Raw genomic sequence first — 20,378 nt, forward strand, 5'->3', positions numbered from 1 at the left:
GATGGGAGTGTGTGGTAGGATTGTCATATATCAGAATGTATTGGGTGGGAACGGAATGGAGTGTGTGGTAGGATTGTCAAACGTCAGTATGTATTGGGTGGGAATGGATGGGAGTGTGGTAGGATTCTCATACGTCAGATTGTATTGGGTGGGAACGGATGGGAGTTTGAGATATCATTGTCATGCTCCAGAATGTATTGGTTGTGAACGAATGGAAGTATGTGGCAGGATTCTCATACATCAGAATGGATTGGGTGGGAACGGATTGGAGTGTGTGGTAGGATTCTCATACCTCAGAATGTATTGGGTGGGAACGGATGGGAGTTGTGTGGTAGGATTGTGATACGTCATAATGTATTGGGTGGGAACGTATGGGAGTGTGTTGTAGGATTTTCAGACGTCAGAATTTATTTGGTGGGTACGGATGGGAGTGTGTGGTAGGATTCTCATAAATCAGAATGTATTGGGTGGGAACGGATGGGAGTGTGTGGTAGGATTGTCATACGTCAGAATGTAGTGGGTGCGAACGGATGGGAATGTGGGGTAGAATTCTCATACATCAGAATGTATTGAGTGGGAATGGATGGGAGTGTGTGGTAGGATTCTCATACATCAGAATGTATTTGGTGGGAATGGATGGGAGTGTGTGGTAGGATTGTCAAACGTCAGAATTTATTGGGTGAGAACGGATGGGAGTGTGTGGTAGGATTCTCAAACGTCAGTATGTATTGGGTTGTAATGGATGGGAGTGTGTGTTAGGATTGTCATTCGTCAGAATGTATTGGGTGGGAACGGAAGGGAGTGTGTGGTAGGATTGTCAAACGTCAGTATGTATTGGGTGGGAATGGATGGGAGTGTGTTAGGATTGTCACACTCCAGAATGTATTGGGTGGGAACGGATGGAGTGTGTGATAGGATTCTCAAACGTCAGAATGTTTTGGGTGGGAATGGATAGGTGTGTGTGTTAGGATTGTCATACATCAGAATGTATTGGGTGGGAACTGATTGGAGTGTGTGGTAGGATTGTCATTGTCCAGAATGTAATGGATGGGAACTGATGGGAGTGTGTTGCAGGATTCTCATACATCAGAATGTATTGGGTGGGAACGGATGGGAGTGTGTGGTAGGATTGTCATACGTCAGAATGTAGTGGGTGCGAACGGATGGGAATGTGGGGTAGAATTCTCATACATCAGAATGTATTGAGTGGGAATGGATGGGAGTGTGTGGTAGGATTCTCATACATCAGAATGTATTTGGTGGGAATGGATGGGAGTGTGTGGTAGGATTGTCAAACGTCAGAATTTATTGGGTGAGAACGGATGGGAGTGTGTGGTAGGATTCTCAAACGTCAGTATGTATTGGGTTGTAATGGATGGGAGTGTGTGTTAGGATTGTCATTCGTCAGAATGTATTGGGTGGGAACGGAAGGGAGTGTGTGGTAGGATTGTCAAACGTCAGTATGTATTGGGTGGGAATGGATGGGAGTGTGTTAGGATTGTCACACTCCAGAATGTATTGGGTGGGAACGGATGGAGTGTGTGATAGGATTCTCAAACGTCAGAATGTTTTGGGTGGGAATGGATAGGTGTGTGTGTTAGGATTGTCATACATCAGAATGTATTGGGTGGGAACTGATTGGAGTGTGTGGTAGGATTGTCATTGTCCAGAATGTAATGGATGGGAACTGATGGGAGTGTGTGGTAGGATTGTCATTGTCCAGAATGTAATGGATGGGAACTGATGGGAGTGTGTGGCAGGATTCTCATACATCAGAATGTATTGGGTGGGAACGGATTGGAGTGTGTGGTAGGATTCTCATACCTCAGAATGTATTGGGTGGGAACGGATGGGAGTTGTGTGGTAGGATTGTGATACATCATAATGTATTGGGTGGGAACGTATGGGAGTGTGTTGTAGGATTTTCAGACGTCAGAATTTATTTGGTGGGTACGGATGGGAGTGTGTGGTAGGATTCTCATAAATCAGAATGTATTGGGTGGGAACGGATGGGAGTGTGTGGTAGGATTGTCATACGTCAGAATGTATTTGGTGGGAATGGATGGGAGTGTGTGGTAGGATTGTCATACTCCAGAATGTATTGGATGGGAACGGATGGGAGTGTGTGGTAGGATTGTCATACGTTAGATTGTATTGGATGGGAACGGATGGGAGTGTGTGGTAGGATTGTCATACGTTAGATTGTATTGGATGGGAACGGATGCGAGTGTGTGATAGGATTATCAAACGACAGAATGTATTGGGGGGTAATGGATGGGAGTGGGTGGTAGGATTCTCAGACATCGGAATATATTGGGTGGGAACGGATGGGAGTGTGTGGTAGGATTGTCATACATCGGAATGTATTGGGTGGGAACGGAAAGAAGAGTGTGGTAGGATTGTCATACTCCAGAAAGTATTCGGTGGGAATGGATGGAAGTGTGTGGTAGGATTCTCAAACGTCAGTATGTATTGGGTGGGAATGAATGGGAGTGTGAGGTAGGATTCTCATACATCAGAATGTATTGGTTTGTAACTGATGGGAGTATGTGGTGGGATTGTCATACGTCAGAATGCATTGGGTGGGAATGGATGGGAGTGTGTGGTAGGATTGTCATATATCAGAATGTATTGGGTGGGAACGGAATGGAGTGTGTGGTAGGATTGTCAAACGTCAGTATGTATTGGGTGGGAATGGATGGGAGTGTGGTAGGATTCTCATACGTCAGATTGTATTGGGTGGGAACGGATGGGAGTTTGAGATATCATTGTCATGCTCCAGAATGTATTGGTTGTGAACGAATGGAAGTGTGTGGCAGGATTCTCATACATCAGAATGGATTGGGTGGGAACGGATTGGAGTGTGTGGTAGGATTCTCATACCTCAGAATGTATTGGGTGGGAACGGATGGGAGTTGTGTGGTAGGATTGTGATACGTCATAATGTATTGGGTGGGAACGTATGGGAGTGTGTTGTAGGATTTTCAGACGCCAGAATTTATTTGGTGGGTACGGATGGGAGTGTGTGGTAGGATTCTCATAAATCAGAATGTATTGGGTGGGAACGGATGGGAGTGTGTGGTAGGATTGTCATACGTCAGAATGTAGTGGGTGCGAACGGATGGGAATGTGGGGTAGGATTCTCATACATCAGAATGTATTGAGTGGGAATGGATGGGAGTGTGTGGTAGGATTCTCATACATCAGAATGTATTTGGTGGGAATGGATGGGAGTGTGTGGTAGGATTGTCAAACGTCAGAATTTATTGGGTGAGAACGGATGGGAGTGTGTGGTAGGATTCTCAAACGTCAGTATGTATTGGGTTGTAATGGATGGGAGTGTGTGTTAGGATTGTCATTCGTCAGAATGTATTGGGTGGGAACGGAAGGGAGTGTGTGGTAGGATTGTCAAACGTCAGTATGTATTGGGTGGGAATGGATGGGAGTGTGTTAGGATTGTCACACTCCAGAATGTATTGGGTGGGAACGGATGGAGTGTGTGATAGGATTCTCAAACGTCAGAATGTTTTGGGTGGGAATGGATAGGTGTGTGTGTTAGGATTGTCATACATCAGAATGTATTGGGTGGGAACTGATTGGAGTGTGTGGTAGGATTGTCATTGTCCAGAATGTAATGGATGGGAACTGATGGGAGTGTGTGGCAGGATTCTCATACATCAGAATGTATTGGGTGGGAACGGATTGGAGTGTGTGGTAGGATTCTCATACCTCAGAATGTATTGGGTGGGAACAGATGGGAGTTGTGTGGTAGGATTGTGATACATCATAATGTATTGGGTGGGAACGTATGGGAGTGTGTTGTAGGATTTTCAGACGTCAGAATTTATTTGGTGGGTACGGATGGGAGTGTGTGGTAGGATTCTCATAAATCAGAATGTATTGGGTGGGAACGGATGGGAGTGTGTGGTATGATTGTCATACGTCAGAATGTAGTGGGTGCGAACGGATGGGAATGTGGGGTAGGATTCTCATACATCAGAATGTATTGAGTGGGAATGGATGGGAGTGTGTGGTAGGATTCTCATACATCAGAATGTATTTGGTGGGAATGGATGGGAGTGTGTGGTAGGATTGTCATACTCCAGAATGTATTGGATGGGAACGGATGGGAGTGTGTGGTAGGATTGTCATACGTTAGATTGTATTGGATGGGAACGGATGGGAGTGTGTGGTAGGATTGTCATACGTTAGATTGTATTGGATGGGAACGGATGCGAGTGTGTGATAGGATTATCAAACGACAGAATGTATTGGGGGGTAATGGATGGGAGTGGGTGGTAGGATTCTCAGACATCGGAATATATTGGGTGGGAACGGATGGGAGTGTGTGGTAGGATTGTCATACATCGGAATGTATTGGGTGGGAACGGAAAGAAGAGTGTGGTAGGATTGTTATACTCCAGAAAGTATTCGGTGGGAATGGATGGAAGTGTGTGGTAGGATTCTCAAACGTCAGTATGTATTGGGTGGGAATGAATGGGAGTGTGAGGTAGGATTCTCATACATCAGAATGTATTGGTTTGTAACTGATGGGAGTATGTGGTAGGATTGTCATATATCAGAATGTATTGGGTGGGAACGGAATGGAGTGTGTGGTAGGATGTCAAACGTCAGTATGTATTGGGTGGGAATGGATGGGAGTGTGGTAGGATTCTCATACGTCAGATTGTATTGGGTGGGAATGGATGGGAGTTTGAGATATCATTGTCATGCTCCAGAATGTATTGGTTGTGAACGAATGGAAGTGTGTGGCAGGATTCTCATACATCAGAATGTATTGGGTGGGAACGTATGGGAGTGTGTTGTAGGATTTTCAGACGTCAGAATTTATTTGGTGGGTACGGATGGGAGTGTGTGGGAGGATTCTCATAAATCAGAATGTATTGGGTGGGAACGGATGGGAGTGTGTGGTAGGATTGTCATACGTCAGAATGTAGTGGGTGCGAACGGATGGGAATGTGGGGTAGGATTCTCATAAATCAGAATGTATTGGATGGGAACGGATGGGAGTGTGTTGTAGGATTTTCAGACGTCAGAATTTATTTGGTGGGTACGGATGGGAGTGTGTGGTAGGATTCTCATAAATCAGAATGTATTGGGTGGGAACGGATGGGAGTGTGTGGTAGGATTGTCATACGTCTGAATGTAGTGGGTGCGAACGGATGGGAATGTGGGGTAGGATTCTCATACATCAGAATGTATTGAGTGGGAATGGATGGGAGTGTGTGGTAGGATTCTCATACATCAGAATGTATTTGGTGGGAATGGATGGGAGTGTGTGGTAGGATTGTCATACTCCAGAATGTATTGGATGGGAACGGATGGGAGTGTGTGGTAGGATTGTCATACGTTAGATTGTATTGGATGGGAACGGATGGGAGTGTGTGGTAGGATTGTCATACGTTAGATTGTATTGGATGGGAATGGATGCGAGTGTGCGATAGGATTATCAAACGACAGAATGTATTGGGGGGTAATGGATGGGAGTGGGTGGTAGGATTCTCAGACATCGGAATATATTGGGTGGGAACGGATGGGAGTGTGTGGTAGGATTGTCATACTCCGGAATGTATTGGGTGGGAACGGATGGAAGTGTGTGGTAGGATTCTCAAACGTCAGTATGTATTGGGTGGGAATGAATGGGAGTGTGAGGTAGGATTCTCATACATCAGAATGTATTGGTTTGTAACTGATGGGAGTATGTGGTGGGATTGTCATACGTCAGAATGCATTGGGTGGGAATGGATGGGAGTGTGTGGTAGGATTGTCATATATCAGAATGTATTGGGTGGGAACGGAATGGAGTGTGTGGTAGGATTGTCAAACGTCAGATTGTATTGGGTGGGAACGGATGGGAGTTTGAGATATCATTGTCATGCTCCAGAATGTATTGGTTGTGAACGAATGGAAGTGTGTGGCAGGATTCTCATACATCAGAATGTATTGGGTGGGAACGGATTGGAGTGTGTGGTAGGATTCTCATACCTCAGAATGTATTGGGTGGGAACGGATGGGAGTTGTGTGGTAGGATTGTGATACGTCATAATGTATTGGGTGGGAACGTATGGGAGTGTGTTGTAGGATTTTCAGACGTCAGAATTTATTTGGTGGGTATGGATGGGAGTGTGTGGTAGGATTCTCATAAATCAGAATGTAGTGGGTGCGAACGGATGGGAATGTGGGGTAGGATTCTCATACATCAGAATGTATTGAGTGGGAATGGATGGGAGTGTGTGGTAGGATTCTCATACATCAGAATGTATTTGGTGGGAATGGATGGGAGTGTGTGGTAGGATTGTCATACTCCAGAATGTATTGGATGGGAACGGATGGGAGTGTGTGGTAGGATTGTCATACGTTAGATTGTATTGGATGGAACGGATGCGAGTGTGTGATAGGATTATCAAACGACAGAATGTATTGGGGGGTAATGGATGGGAGTGGGTGGTAGGATTCTCAGACATCGGAATGTATTGGTTTGTAACTGATGGGAGTATGTGGTGGGATTGTCATACGTCAGAATGCATTGGGTGGGAATGGATGGGAGTGTGTGGTAGGATTGTCATATATCAGAATGTATTGGGTGGGAACGGAATGGAGTGTGTGGTAGGATTGTCAAACGTCAGATTGTATTGGGTGGGAACGGATGGGAGTTTGAGATATCATTGTCATGCTCCAGAATGTATTGGTTGTGAACGAATGGAAGTGTGTGGCAGGATTCTCATACATCAGAATGTATTGGGTGGGAACGGATTGGAGTGTGTGGTAGGATTCTCATACCTCAGAATGTATTGGGTGGGAACGGATGGGAGTTGTGTGGTAGGATTGTGATACGTCATAATGTATTGGGTGGGAACGTATGGGAGTGTGTTGTAGGATTTTCAGACGTCAGAATTTATTTGGTGGGTACGGATGGGAGTGTGTGGTAGGATTCTCATAAATCAGAATGTATTGGGTGGGAACGGATGGGAGTGTGTGGTAGGATTGTCATACGTCAGAATGTAGTGGGTGCGAACGGATGGGAATGTGGGGTAGGATTCTCATAAATCAGAATGTATTGGATGGGAACGGATGGGAGTGTGTGGTAGGATTTTCAAATGTCAGAATGTATTGAGTGTGAAAAAACTGGGAGTGTGTGTTAGGATTGTCATACATCAGAATGTATTGGGTAGGAACGGTTGGGAGTGTGTTGTAGAATTTAGTCATCCAGAATGTATTGGGTGGGAATGGATCAAGTGTGTGGTAGTATTCTCATACATCAGAAAGTGTTGGGTGGGAACCGATGGGAGTGTGTGGTAGGATTCTCAAACGTCAGCATGTATTGGGTTGGAATGAATGGGAGTTTGTGGTAGGATTGTCAAATGTCAGAATGTATTGAGTGGGAATGGATGCGAGTGTGTGGTACGATTTTCATACATCAGAATGTATTTGGTGGGAACGGGTGGGAGTGTTTGGTAGGATTGTCATACTCCGGAATGTATTGGATGGGAACGGATGGGAGTGTGTGGTAGGATTGTCATACGTTAGATTGTATTGGATGGGAACGGATGGGAGTGTGTGGTAGGATTGTCATACGTTAGATTGTATTGGATGGGAACGGATGCGAGTGAGTGGTAGGATTGTCATACTCCAGAATGCTTTGGGACGGAACAGATCGAGTGTGTGATAGGATTATCAAACGACGGAATGTATTGGGGGGGGTAATGGATGGGAGTGGGTGGTAGGATCCTCAGACATCGGAATATATTGGGTGGGAACGGATGGGAGTGTGTGGTAGGATTGTCATACATCGGAATGTATTGGGTGGGAACGGAAAGAAGAGTGTGGTAGGATTGTCATACTCCAGAATGTACTGGATGGGAATGGATGGGAGTGAGTGGTAGGATTCTCAAACGTCAGTATGTATTGGGTGGGAATGAATGGGAGTGTGAGGTTGGATTCTCATACATTAGAATGTATTGGTTTGTAACTGATGGGAGTATGTGGTGGGATTGTCATACGTCAGAATGCATTGGTTGGAATGGATGGGAGTGTGTGGTAGGATTGTCATATATCAGAATGTATTGGGTGGGAACGGAAGGGAGTGTGTGGTAGGATTGTCAAACGTCAGTATGTATTGGGTGGGAATGGATGGGAGTGTGGTAGGATTCTCATACGTCAGATTGTATTGTGTGGGAACGGATGGGAGTTTGTGATATCATTGTCATACTCCAGAATGTATTGGGTGTGAACGAATGGGAGAGTGTGGTTAGATTCTCAAACGTCAGAATGTATTGGGTGGGAACAGATGGGTCGTGTGGTAGGATTCTCATACATCAGAATGTATTGTGTGGAAACGGATGGGTGTGTGTGGTAGGATTGTCATGCATCAGAATGTATTGTGTGGGAACAGATTGGAGTGTGTGGTAGGATTGTCAAAGTCCAGAATGTAATGTTTGGGAACAGATGGAAGTGTGTGGTCGGATTGACGTATGTCAGAATGCATTGGGTACGAACAGATCGAATGTGTGTTAAGATTGTCAAATGTCAGAATGTACGGGTGGGAATGGATGGGAGTGTGTGGTAGGATTCTCAATCATCCGAATGTATTGTGTGGGAATGGATCGGAGTGTGTGGTAGGATTGTCATTCGTCAGAATGTATTGGGCGGGAACGGATGGGAGTGTGTGGTAGGATTGTCAAACGTCAGTATGTATTGGGTGGGAATGAATGGGAGTGTGAGGTAGGATTCTCATACATCAGAATGTATTGGTTTGTAACTGATGGGAGTATGTGGTGGGATTGTCATACGTCAGAATGCATTGGGTGGGAATGGATGGGAGTGTGTGGTAGGATTGTCATATATCAGAATGTATTGGGTGGGAACGGAAGGGAGTGTGTGGTAGGATTGTCAAACGTCAGTATGTATTGGGTGGGAATGGATGGGAGTGTGGTAGGATTCTCATACGTCAGATTGTATTGGGTGGGAACGGATGGGAGTTTGTGATATCATTGTCATGCTCCAGAATGTATTGGTTGTGAACGAATGGGAGAGTGTGGTTAGATTCTCAAACGTCAGAATGTATTGGGTGGGAACAAATGGGATTGTGTGGTAGGATTGTCATACAAAAGAATGTATTGTGTGGGAAGGGAAGGTAGTGCGTGGTTGGATTTTCAAACGTCAGAATTTATTGGGTGAGAACGGATGGGAGTGTGTGGTAGGATTCTCAAACGTCAGTATGTATTGGGTTGTAACGGATGGGAGTGTGTGGTAGGATTGTCATTCGTCAGAATGTATTGGGTGGGAACGGATGGAGTGTGTGGTGGGATTCTCAAACGTCAGTATGTATTGGGTTGTAACGGATGGGAGTGTGTGGTAGGATTGTCATTCGTCAGAATGTATTGGGTGGGAACGGATGGTGTGTGGTGGGATTGTCATTGTCCAGAATGTAATGGATGGGAACTGATGGGAGTGTATGGTAGGATTCTCATACATCAGAATGTATTGGGTGGGAACGGATTGGAGTGTGTGGTAGGATTCTCATACCTCAGAATGTATTGGGTGGGAACGGATGGGAGTTGTGTGGTAGGATTGTGATACATCATAATGTATTGGGTGGGAACGTATGGGAGTGTGTTGTAGGATTTTCAGACGTCAGAATTTATTTGGTGGGTACGGATGGGAGTGTGTGGTAGGATTCTCATAAATCAGAATGTATTGGATGGGAACGGATGGGAGTTGTGTGGTAGGATTGTGATACGTCATAATGTATTGGGTGGGAACGTATGGGAGTGTGTTGTAGGATTGTCATACGTCAGAATGTAGTGGGTGCGAACGGATGGGAATGTGGGGTAGGATTCTCATAAATCAGAATGTATTGGATGGGAACGGATGGGAGTGTGTGGTAGGATTTTCAAATGTCAGAATGTATTGATTGTGAAAAAACTGGGAGTGTGTGTTAGGATTGTTATACATCAGAATGTATTGGGTAGGAACGGTTGGGAGTGTGTTGTAGAATTTAGTCATCCAGAATGTATTGGGTGGGAATGGATCAAGTGTGTGGTAGTATTCTCATACATCAGAAAGTGTTGGTTGGGAACCGATGGGAGTGTGTGGTAGGATTCTCAAATGTCAGCATGTATTGGGTTGGAACGAATGGGAGTTTGTGGTAGGATTGTCAAATGTCACAATGTATTGAGTGGGAATGGATGCGAGTGTGTGGTAGGATTTTCATACATCAGAATGTATTTGGTGGGAACGGATGGGAGTGTTTGGTAGGATTGTCATACTCCAGTTTTTATTGTGTGGGAACGGATGGGAGTTTGTGGTATCATTGTCATACTCCAGAATGTATTGGGTTGGAACGGATCGAGTGTGTGATAGGATTCTCATACGTCAGAATGTATTGGGTGGGAACAGATGGGAGTGTGTGGTAGGATTTTCAAACGTCAGAATTTATTGGGTGGGTACGGTTGGGGAGTGTGTGGTATGATTGTCATACTTCAGAATGTATTGGTTGTGAACGAATGGGAGAGTGTGGTTAGATTCTCAAACGTCAGAATGTATTGGGTGGGAACAGATGGGATTGTGTGGTAGGATTGTCATTGTCCAGAATGTAATGGATTGGAACTGATGGGAGTGTGTGGTAGGATTCTCATACGTCAGATTGTATTCGGTGGGAACGGATGGGAGTTTGTTATATCATTGTCATGCTCCAGAATGTATTGGTTGTGAACGAATAGGAGAGTGTGGTTAGATTCTCAAACGTCAGAATGTATTGGGTGGGAACAGATGGGATTGTGTGGTATCATTGTCATACAAAAGAATGTATTGGGTTGGAACGGATCGAGTGTGTGATAGGATTCTCATACGTCAGAATGTATTGGGTGGGAACAGATGGGAGTGTGTGGTAGGATTTTCAAATGTCAGAATGTATTGGGTGGGAATGGATCGAGTGTGTGATAGGATTCTCAAACGTCAGAATGTTTTGGGTGGGAATGGATAGGTGTGTGTGTTAGGATTGTCATACATCAGAATGTATTCGGTGGGAACTGATTGGAGTGTGTGGTAGGATTGTCATTGTCCAGAATGTAATGGATTGGAACTGATGGGAGTGTGTGGTAGGATTCTCATACATCAGAATGTATTGGTTGGGAACAGATGGGAGTGTGTGGTAGGATTCGCAAACGTCAGCATGTATTGGGTTGGAACGAATGGGAGTTTGTGGTAGGATTGACAAATGTCAGAATGTATTGAGTGGGAATGGATGGGAGTGTGTGGTAGGATTCTCATACGTCAGAATGTATTGTGTGGGAAGAAATGCAAGTTTGTGGTAGGTTTGTCGTACATCAGAATGTATTCGATGGGAACGGATGGGAGTTTGTGGTAGGATTCTCATCCTCCAGAATGTATTGTGTGGGAATGGATCGAGTGTGTGGTAGGATTGTCATACTCCAGATTTTATTGTGTGGGAACGGATGGGAGTGTGTGGTATCATTGTCATACTCCAAATGTATTGGGTTGGAACGGATCGAGTGTGTGATAGGATTCTCATACGTCAGAATGTATTGGGTGGGAACGGATGGGAGTGTGTGGTAGGATTTTCAAACGTCAGAATTTATTGGGTGGGTACGGATGGGAGTGTGTGGTATGATTGTCATACTTCAGAATGTATTGGATTGGAACGCATGGGAGTGTGTGGTAGGATTGTCAAATGTCAGAATGTATTGGGTGGGAATGGATCGAGTGTGTGATAGGATTCTCATACATCAGAATGTATTGGTTGGGAACGGATGGGAGTGTGTAGTAGGATTGTCATACGTCAGAATGTATTGTATTGGAACGTATGGGAGTGTGTGGTAGCATTGTCAAATGTAAGAATGTATTGGGTGGGAATGGATCGAGTGTGTGGTAGGATTCTCATACATCAGAATGTATTGGTTGGGAACGGATGGGGAGTGTGTGGTAGGATTCTCTTACATCAGAATGTATTGGGTGGGAATGGATTGGAGTTTGTGGTAGGATTCTCATACCTCAGACTGTATTGGGTGGGAAAGGATGGGAGTGTGGGGTAGGATTCTCATGAATCAGAATGTATTGGGTGCGAACGGATGGGAGTGTGTTGTAGGACTGTCATACGTCAGAATGAGTTTGGTTGGGAACGTATGGGAGTGTGTGGTAGGATTGTCATACGTCAGAATGTATTGGATGGGAACGGATGGGAGTGCGTGGTAGGATTGTCAAATGTCAGAATGCATTGGGTGGGGAAAAATGGGAGTGTGTAATAGGATTATCATACATCAGAATTTATTGGGTGGGAACGGATCGAGTGTGTGGTAGGATTCTCATGAATCAGAATGTATTGGGTGGGAACGAATGGGAGTGTGTTGTAGGACTGTCATACGTCAGAATGTGTTTGGTTTGGAATGAATGCGAGTTTGTGGTAGGATTGTCGTACATCAGAATGTGTAGGATGGGAGCGTATGGGAGTGTGTGGTAGGATTGTCATACTCCTGAATGTATTGGATGGGATAGGATGGGAGTGTGTGATTGGATTGTCATACTCCAGAATGTATTGCGTGGGAACGGATGGGAGTGTGTGGTAGGATTCTCAACCTCCAGAATGTATTGTGTGGGAACGGATCGAGTGTGTGGTAGGATTCTCATTCGTCAGAAAGTATTGTGTGGGAATGGAGCGTGTGTGTGGTAGGATTGTCATACTCCAGAACGTATTGGAATGGAACAGATGGAGTGTGTGGTAGGATTGTCATACGTCAGAATGTATTGGGTGGGAACGGATGGGAGTGTGTAGTAGGATTGTCATACGTCAGAATGTATTGGGTGGGAACGGAATGGAGTGTGTGGTAGGATTGTCAAACGTCAGTATGTATTGGGTGGGAATGGATGGGAGTGTGGTAGGATTCTCATACGTCAGATTGTATTGGGTGGGAACGGATGGGAGTTTGAGATATCATTGTCATGCTCCAGAATGTATTGGTTGTGAACGAATGGAAGTGTGTGGCAGGATTCTCATACATCAGAATGTATTGGGTGGGAACGGATTGGAGTGTGTGGTAGGATTCTCATACCTCAGAATGTATTGGGTGGGAACGGATGGGAGTTGTGTGGTAGGATTGTGATACGTCATAATGTATTGGGTGGGAACGTATGGGAGTGTGTTGTAGGATTTTCAGACGTCAGAATTTATTTGGTGGGTACGGATGGGAGTGTGTGGTAGGATTCTCATAAATCAGAATGTATTGGGTGGGAACGGATGGGAGTGTGTGGTACGATTGTCATGCGTCAGAATGTAGTGGGTGCGAACGGATGGGAATGTGGGGTAGGATTCTCATAAATCAGAATGTATTGGATGGGAACGGATGGGAGTGTGTTGTAGGATTTTCAGACGTCAGAATTTATTTGGTGGGTACGGATGGGAGTGTGTGGTAGGATTCTCATAAATCAGAATGTATTGGGTGGGAACGGATGGGAGTGTGTGGTAGGATTGTCATACGTCAGAATGTAGTGGGTGCGAACGGATGGGAATGTGGGGTAGGATTCTCATACATCAGAATGTATTGAGTGGGAATGGATGGGAGTGTGTGGTAGGATTCTCATACATCAGAATGTATTTGGTGGGAATGGATGGGAGTGTGTGGTAGGATTGTCATACTCCAGAATGTATTGGATGGGAACGGATGGGAGTGTGTGGTAGAATTGTCATACGTTAGATTGTATTGGATGGGAACGGATGGGAGTGTGTGGTAGGATTGTCATACGTTAGATTGTATTGGATGGGAATGGATGCGAGTGTGTGATAGGATTATCAAACGACAGAATGTATTGGGGGGTAATGGATGGGAGTGGGTGGTAGGATTCTCAGACATCGGAATATATTGGGTGGGAACGGATGGGAGTGTGTGGTAGGATTGTCAAACGTCAGTATGTATTGGGTGGGAATGGATGGGAGTGTGGTAGGATTCTCATACGTCAGATTGTATTGGGTGGGAACGGATGGGAGTTTGAGATATCATTGTCATGCTCCAGAATGTATTGGTTGTGAACGAATGGAAGTGTGTGGCAGGATTCTCATACATCAGAATGTATTGGGTGGGAACGGATTGGAGTGTGTGGTAGGATTCTCATACCTCAGAATGTATTGGGTGGGAACGGATGGGAGTTGTGTGGTAGGATTGTGATACGTCATAATGTATTGGGTGGGAACGAATGGGAGTGTGTTGTAGGATTTTCAGACGTCAGAATTTATTTGGTGGGTACGGATGGGAGTGTGTGGTAGGATTCTCATAAATCAGAATGTATTGGGTGGGAACGGATGGGAGTGTGTGGTAGGATTGTCATACGTCAGAATGTAGTGGGTGCGAACGGATGGGAATGTGGGGTAGGATTCTCATAAATCAGAATGTATTGGATGGGAACGGATGGGAGTGTGTGGTAGGATTTTCAAATGTCAGAATGTATTGAGTGTGAAAAAACTGGGAGTGTGTGTTAGGATTGTCATACATCAGAATGTATTGGGTAGGAATGGTTGGGAGTGTGTTGTAGAATTTAGTCATCCAGAATGTATTGGGTGGGAATGGATCAAGTGTGTGGTAGTATTCTCATACATCAGAAAGTGTTGGGTGGGAACCGATGGGAGTGTGTGGTAGGATTCTCAAACGTCAGCATGTATTGGGTTGGAATGAATGGGAGTTTGTTGTAGGATTGTCAAATGTCAGAATGTATTGAGTGGGAATGGATGCGAGTGTGTGGTACGATTTTCATACATCAGAATGTATTTGGTGGGAACGGATGGGAGTGTTTGGTAGGATTGTCATACTCCGGAATGTATTGGATGGGAACGGATGGGAGTGTGTGGTAGGATTGTCATACGTTAGATTGTATTGGATGGGAACGGATGGGAGTGTGTGGTAGGATTGTCATACGTTAGATTGTATTGGATGGGAACGGATGCGAGTGAGTGGTAGGATTGTCATACTCCAGAATGCTTTGGGACGGAACAGATCGAGTGTGTGATAGGATTATCAAACGACGGAATGTATTGGGGGGGTAATGGATGGGAGTGGGTGGTAGGATTCTCAGACATCGGAATATATTGGGTGGGAACGGATGGGAGTGTGTGGTAGGATTGTCATACATCGGAATGTATTGGGTGGGAACGGAAAGAAGAGTGTGGTAGGATTGTCATACTCCAGAATGTACTGGATGGGAATGGATGGGAGTGAGTGGTAGGATTCTCAAACGTCAGTATGTATTGGGTGGGAATGAATGGGAGTGTGAGGTAGGATTCTCATACATTAGAATGTATTGGTTTGTAACTGATGGGAGTATGTGGTGGGATTGTCATACGTCAGAATGCATTGGTTGGAATGGATGGGAGTGTGTGGTAGGATTGTCATATATCAGAATGTATTGGGTGGGAACGGAAGGGAGTGTGTGGTAGGATTGTCAAACGTCAGTATGTATTGTGTGGGAATGGATGGGAGTGTGGTAGGATTCTCATACGTCAGATTGTATTGTGTGGGAACGGATGGGAGTTTGTGATATCATTGTCATACTCCAGAATGTATTGGGTGTGAACGAATGGGAGAGTGTGGTTAGATTCTCAAACGTCAGAATGTATTGGGTGGGAACAGATGGGATCGTGTGGTAGGATTCTCATACATCAGAATGTATTGTGTGGAAACGGATGAGAGTGTGTGGTAGGATTGTCATGCATCAGAATGTATTGTGTGGGAACAGATTGGAGTGTGTGGTAGGATTGTCAAAGTCCAGAATGTAATGTTTGGGAACAGATGGAAGTGTGTGGTCGGATTGACGTATGTCAGAATGCATTGGGTACGAACAGATCGAATGTGTGTTAAGATTGTCAAATGTCAGAATGTACGGGTGGGAATGGATGGGAGTGTGTGGTAGGATTCTCAATCATCCGAATGTATTGTGTGGGAATGGATCGGAGTGTGTGGTAGGATTGTCATTCGTCAGAATGTATTGGGCGGGAACGGATGGGAGTGTGTGGTAGGATTGTCAAACGTCAGTATGTATTGGGTGGGAATGAATGGCAGTGTGAGGTAGGATTCTCATACATCAGAATGTATTGGTTTGTAACTGATGGGAGTATGTGGTGGGATTGTCATACGTCAGAATGCATTGGGTGGGAATGGATGGGAGTGTGTGGTAGGATTGTCATATATCAGAATGTATTGGGTGGGAACGGAAGGGAGTGTGTGGTAGGATTGTCAAACGTCAGTATGTATTGGGTGGGAATGGATGGGAGTGTGGTAGGATTCTCATACGTCAGATTGTATTGGGTGGGAACGGATGGGAGTTTGTGATATCATTGTCATGCTCCAGAATGTATTGGTTGTGAACGAATGGGAGAGTGTGGTTAGATTCTCAAACGTCAGAATGTATTGAGTGGGAACAGATGGGATTGTGTGGTAGGATTGTCATACAAAAGAATGTATTGTGTGGGAAGGGAAGGTAGTGCGTGGTTGGATTTTCAAACGTCAGAATTTATTGGGTGAGAACGGATGGGAGTGTGTGGTAGGATTCTCAAACGTCAGTATGTATTGGGTTGTAACGGATGGGAGTGTGTGATAGGATTGTCATTCGTCAGAATGTATTGGGTGGGAACGGATGGAGTGTGTGGTGGGATTGTCATTGTCCAGAATGTAATGGATGGGAACTGATGGGAGTGTATGGTAGGATTCTCATACATCAGAATGTATTGGGTGGGAACGGATTGGAGTGTGTGGTAGGATTCTCATACCTCAGAATGTATTGGGTGGGAACGGATGGGAGTTGTGTGGTAGGATTGTGATACATCATAATGTATTGGGTGGGAACGTATGGGAGTGTGTTGTAGGATTTTCAGACGTCAGAATTTATTTGGTGGGTACGGATGGGAGTGTGTGGTAGGATTCTCATAAATCAGAATGTATTGGATGGGAACGGATGGGAGTTGTGTGGTAGGATTGTGATACGTCATAATGTATTGGGTGGGAACGGATGGGAGTGTGTGGTAGGATTTTCAAATGTCAGAATGTATTGATTGTGAAAAAACTGGGAGTGTGTGTTAGGATTGTTATACATCAGAATGTATTGGGTAGGAACGGTTGGGAGTGTGTTGTAGAATTTAGTCATCCAGAATGTATTGGGTGGGAATGGATCAAGTGTGTGGTAGTATTCTCATACATCAGAAAGTGTTGGGTGGGAACCGATGGGAGTGTGTGGTAGGATTCTCAAACGTCAGCATGTATTGGGTTGGAACGAATGGGAGTTTGTGGTAGGATTGTCAAATGTCAGAATGTATTGAGTGGGAATGGATGCGAGTGTGTGGTAGGATTTTCATACATCAGAATGTATTTGGTGGGAACGGATGGGAGTGTTTGGTAGGATTGTCATACTCCGGAATGTATTGGATGGGAACGGATGGGAGTGTGTGGTAGGATTGTCATACGTTAGATTGTATTGGATGGGAACGGATGGGAGTGTGTGGTAGGATTCTCATACCTCAGAATGTATTGGGTGGGAACGGATGGGAGTTGTGTGGTAGGATTGTGATACGTCATAATGTATTGGGTGGGAACGTATGGGAGTGTGTTGTAGGATTTTCAGACGTCAGAATTTATTTGGTGGGTACGGATGGGAGTGTGTGGTAGGATTCTCATAAATCAGAATGTATTGGGTGGGAACGGATGGGAGTGTGTGGTACGATTGTCATGCGTCAGAATGTAGTGGGTGCGAACGGATGGGAATGTGGGGTAGGATTCTCATAAATCAGAATGTATTGGATGGGAACGGATGGGAGTGTGTTGTAGGATTTTCAGACGTCAGAATTTATTTGGTGGGTACGGATGGGAGTGTGTGGTAGGATTCTCATAAATCAGAATGTATTGGGTGGGAACGGATGGGAGTGTGTGGTAGGATTGTCATACGTCAGAATGTAGTGGGTGCGAACGGATGGGAATGTGGGGTAGGATTCTCATACATCAGAATGTATTGAGTGGGAATGGATGGGAGTGTGTGGTAGGATTCTCATACATCAGAATGTATTTGGTGGGAATGGATGGGAGTGTGTGGTAGGATTGTCATACTCCAGAATGTATTGGTTGTGAACGAATGGGAGAGTGTGGTTAGATTCTCAAACGTCAGAATGTATTGAGTGGGAACAGATGGGATTGTGTGGTAGGATTGTCATACAAAAGAATGTATTGTGTGGGAAGGGAAGGTAGTGCGTGGTTGGATTTTCAAACGTCAGAATTTATTGGGTGAGAACGGATGGGAGTGTGTGGTAGGATTCTCAAACGTCAGTATGTATTGGGTTGTAACGGATGGGAGTGTGTGGTAGGATTGTCATTCGTCAGAATGTATTGGGTGGGAACGGATGGAGTGTGTGGTGGGATTGTCATTGTCCAGAATGTAATGGATGGGAACTGATGGGAGTGTATGGTAGGATTCTCATACATCAGAATGTATTGGGTGGGAACGGATTGGAGTGTGTGGTAGGATTCTCATACCTCAGAATGTATTGGGTGGGAACGGATGGGAGTTGTGTGGTAGGATTGTGATACATCATAATGTATTGGGTGGGAACGTATGGGAGTGTGTTGTAGGATTTTCAGACGTCAGAATTTATTTGGTGGGTACGGATGGGAGTTGTGTGGTAGGATTGTGATACGTCATAATGTATTGGGTGGGAACGGATGGGAGTGTGTGGTAGGATTTTCAAATGTCAGAATGTATTGATTGTGAAAAAACTGGGAGTGTGTGTTAGGATTGTTATACATCAGAATGTATTGGGTAGGAACGGTTGGGAGTGTGTTGTAGAATTTAGTCATCCAGAATGTATTGGGTGGGAATGGATCAAGTGTGTGGTAGTATTCTCATACATCAGAAAGTGTTGGGTGGGAACCGATGGGAGTGTGTGGTAGGATTCTCAAACGTCAGCATGTATTGGGTTGGAACGAATGGGAGTTTGTGGTAGGATTGTCAAATGTCAGAATGTATTGAGTGGGAATGGATGCGAGTGTGTGGTAGGATTTTCATACATCAGAATGTATTTGGTGGGAACGGATGGGAGTGTTTGGTAGGATTGTCATACTCCGGAATGTATTGGATGGGAACGGATGGGAGTGTGTGGTAGGATTGTCATACGTTAGATTGTATTGGATGGGAACGGATGGGAGTGTGTGGTAGGATTCTCATACCTCAGAATGTATTGGGTGGGAACGGATGGGAGTTGTGTGGTAGGATTGTGATACGTCATAATGTATTGGGTGGGAACGTATGGGAGTGTGTTGTAGGATTTTCAGACGTCAGAATTTATTTGGTGGGTACGGATGGGAGTGTGTGGTAGGATTCTCATAAATCAGAATGTATTGGGTGGGAACGGATGGGAGTGTGTGGTACGATTGTCATGCGTCAGAATGTAGTGGGTGCGAACGGATGGGAATGTGGGGTAGGATTCTCATAAATCAGAATGTATTGGATGGGAACGGATGGGAGTGTGTTGTAGGATTTTCAGACGTCAGAATTTATTTGGTGGGTACGGATGGGAGTGTGTGGTAGGATTCTCATAAATCAGAATGTATTGGGTGGGAACGGATGGGAGTGTGTGGTAGGATTGTCATACGTCAGAATGTAGTGGGTGCGAACGGATGGGAATGTGGGGTAGGATTCTCATACATCAGAATGTATTGAGTGGGAATGGATGGGAGTGTGTGGTAGGATTCTCATACATCAGAATGTATTTGGTGGGAATGGATGGGAGTGTGTGGTAGGATTGTCATACTCCAGAATGTATTGGTTGTGAACGAATGGGAGAGTGTGGTTAGATTCTCAAACGTCAGAATGTATTGAGTGGGAACAGATGGGATTGTGTGGTAGGATTGTCATACAAAAGAATGTATTGTGTGGGAAGGGAAGGTAGTGCGTGGTTGGATTTTCAAACGTCAGAATTTATTGGGTGAGAACGGATGGGAGTGTGTGGTAGGATTCTCAAACGTCAGTATGTATTGGGTTGTAACGGATGGGAGTGTGTGGTAGGATTGTCATTCGTCAGAATGTATTGGGTGGGAACGGATGGAGTGTGTGGTGGGATTGTCATTGTCCAGAATGTAATGGATGGGAACTGATGGGAGTGTATGGTAGGATTCTCATACATCAGAATGTATTGGGTGGGAACGGATTGGAGTGTGTGGTAGGATTCTCATACCTCAGAATGTATTGGGTGGGAACGGATGGGAGTTGTGTGGTAGGATTGTGATACATCATAATGTATTGGGTGGGAACGTATGGGAGTGTGTTGTAGGATTTTCAGACGTCAGAATTTATTTGGTGGGTACGGATGGGAGTTG

The sequence above is a fragment of the Hypanus sabinus genome, chromosome 3 (assembly GCF_030144855.1).
Source record: "Hypanus sabinus isolate sHypSab1 chromosome 3, sHypSab1.hap1, whole genome shotgun sequence".
Taxonomy (NCBI): domain Eukaryota; kingdom Metazoa; phylum Chordata; class Chondrichthyes; order Myliobatiformes; family Dasyatidae; genus Hypanus; species Hypanus sabinus.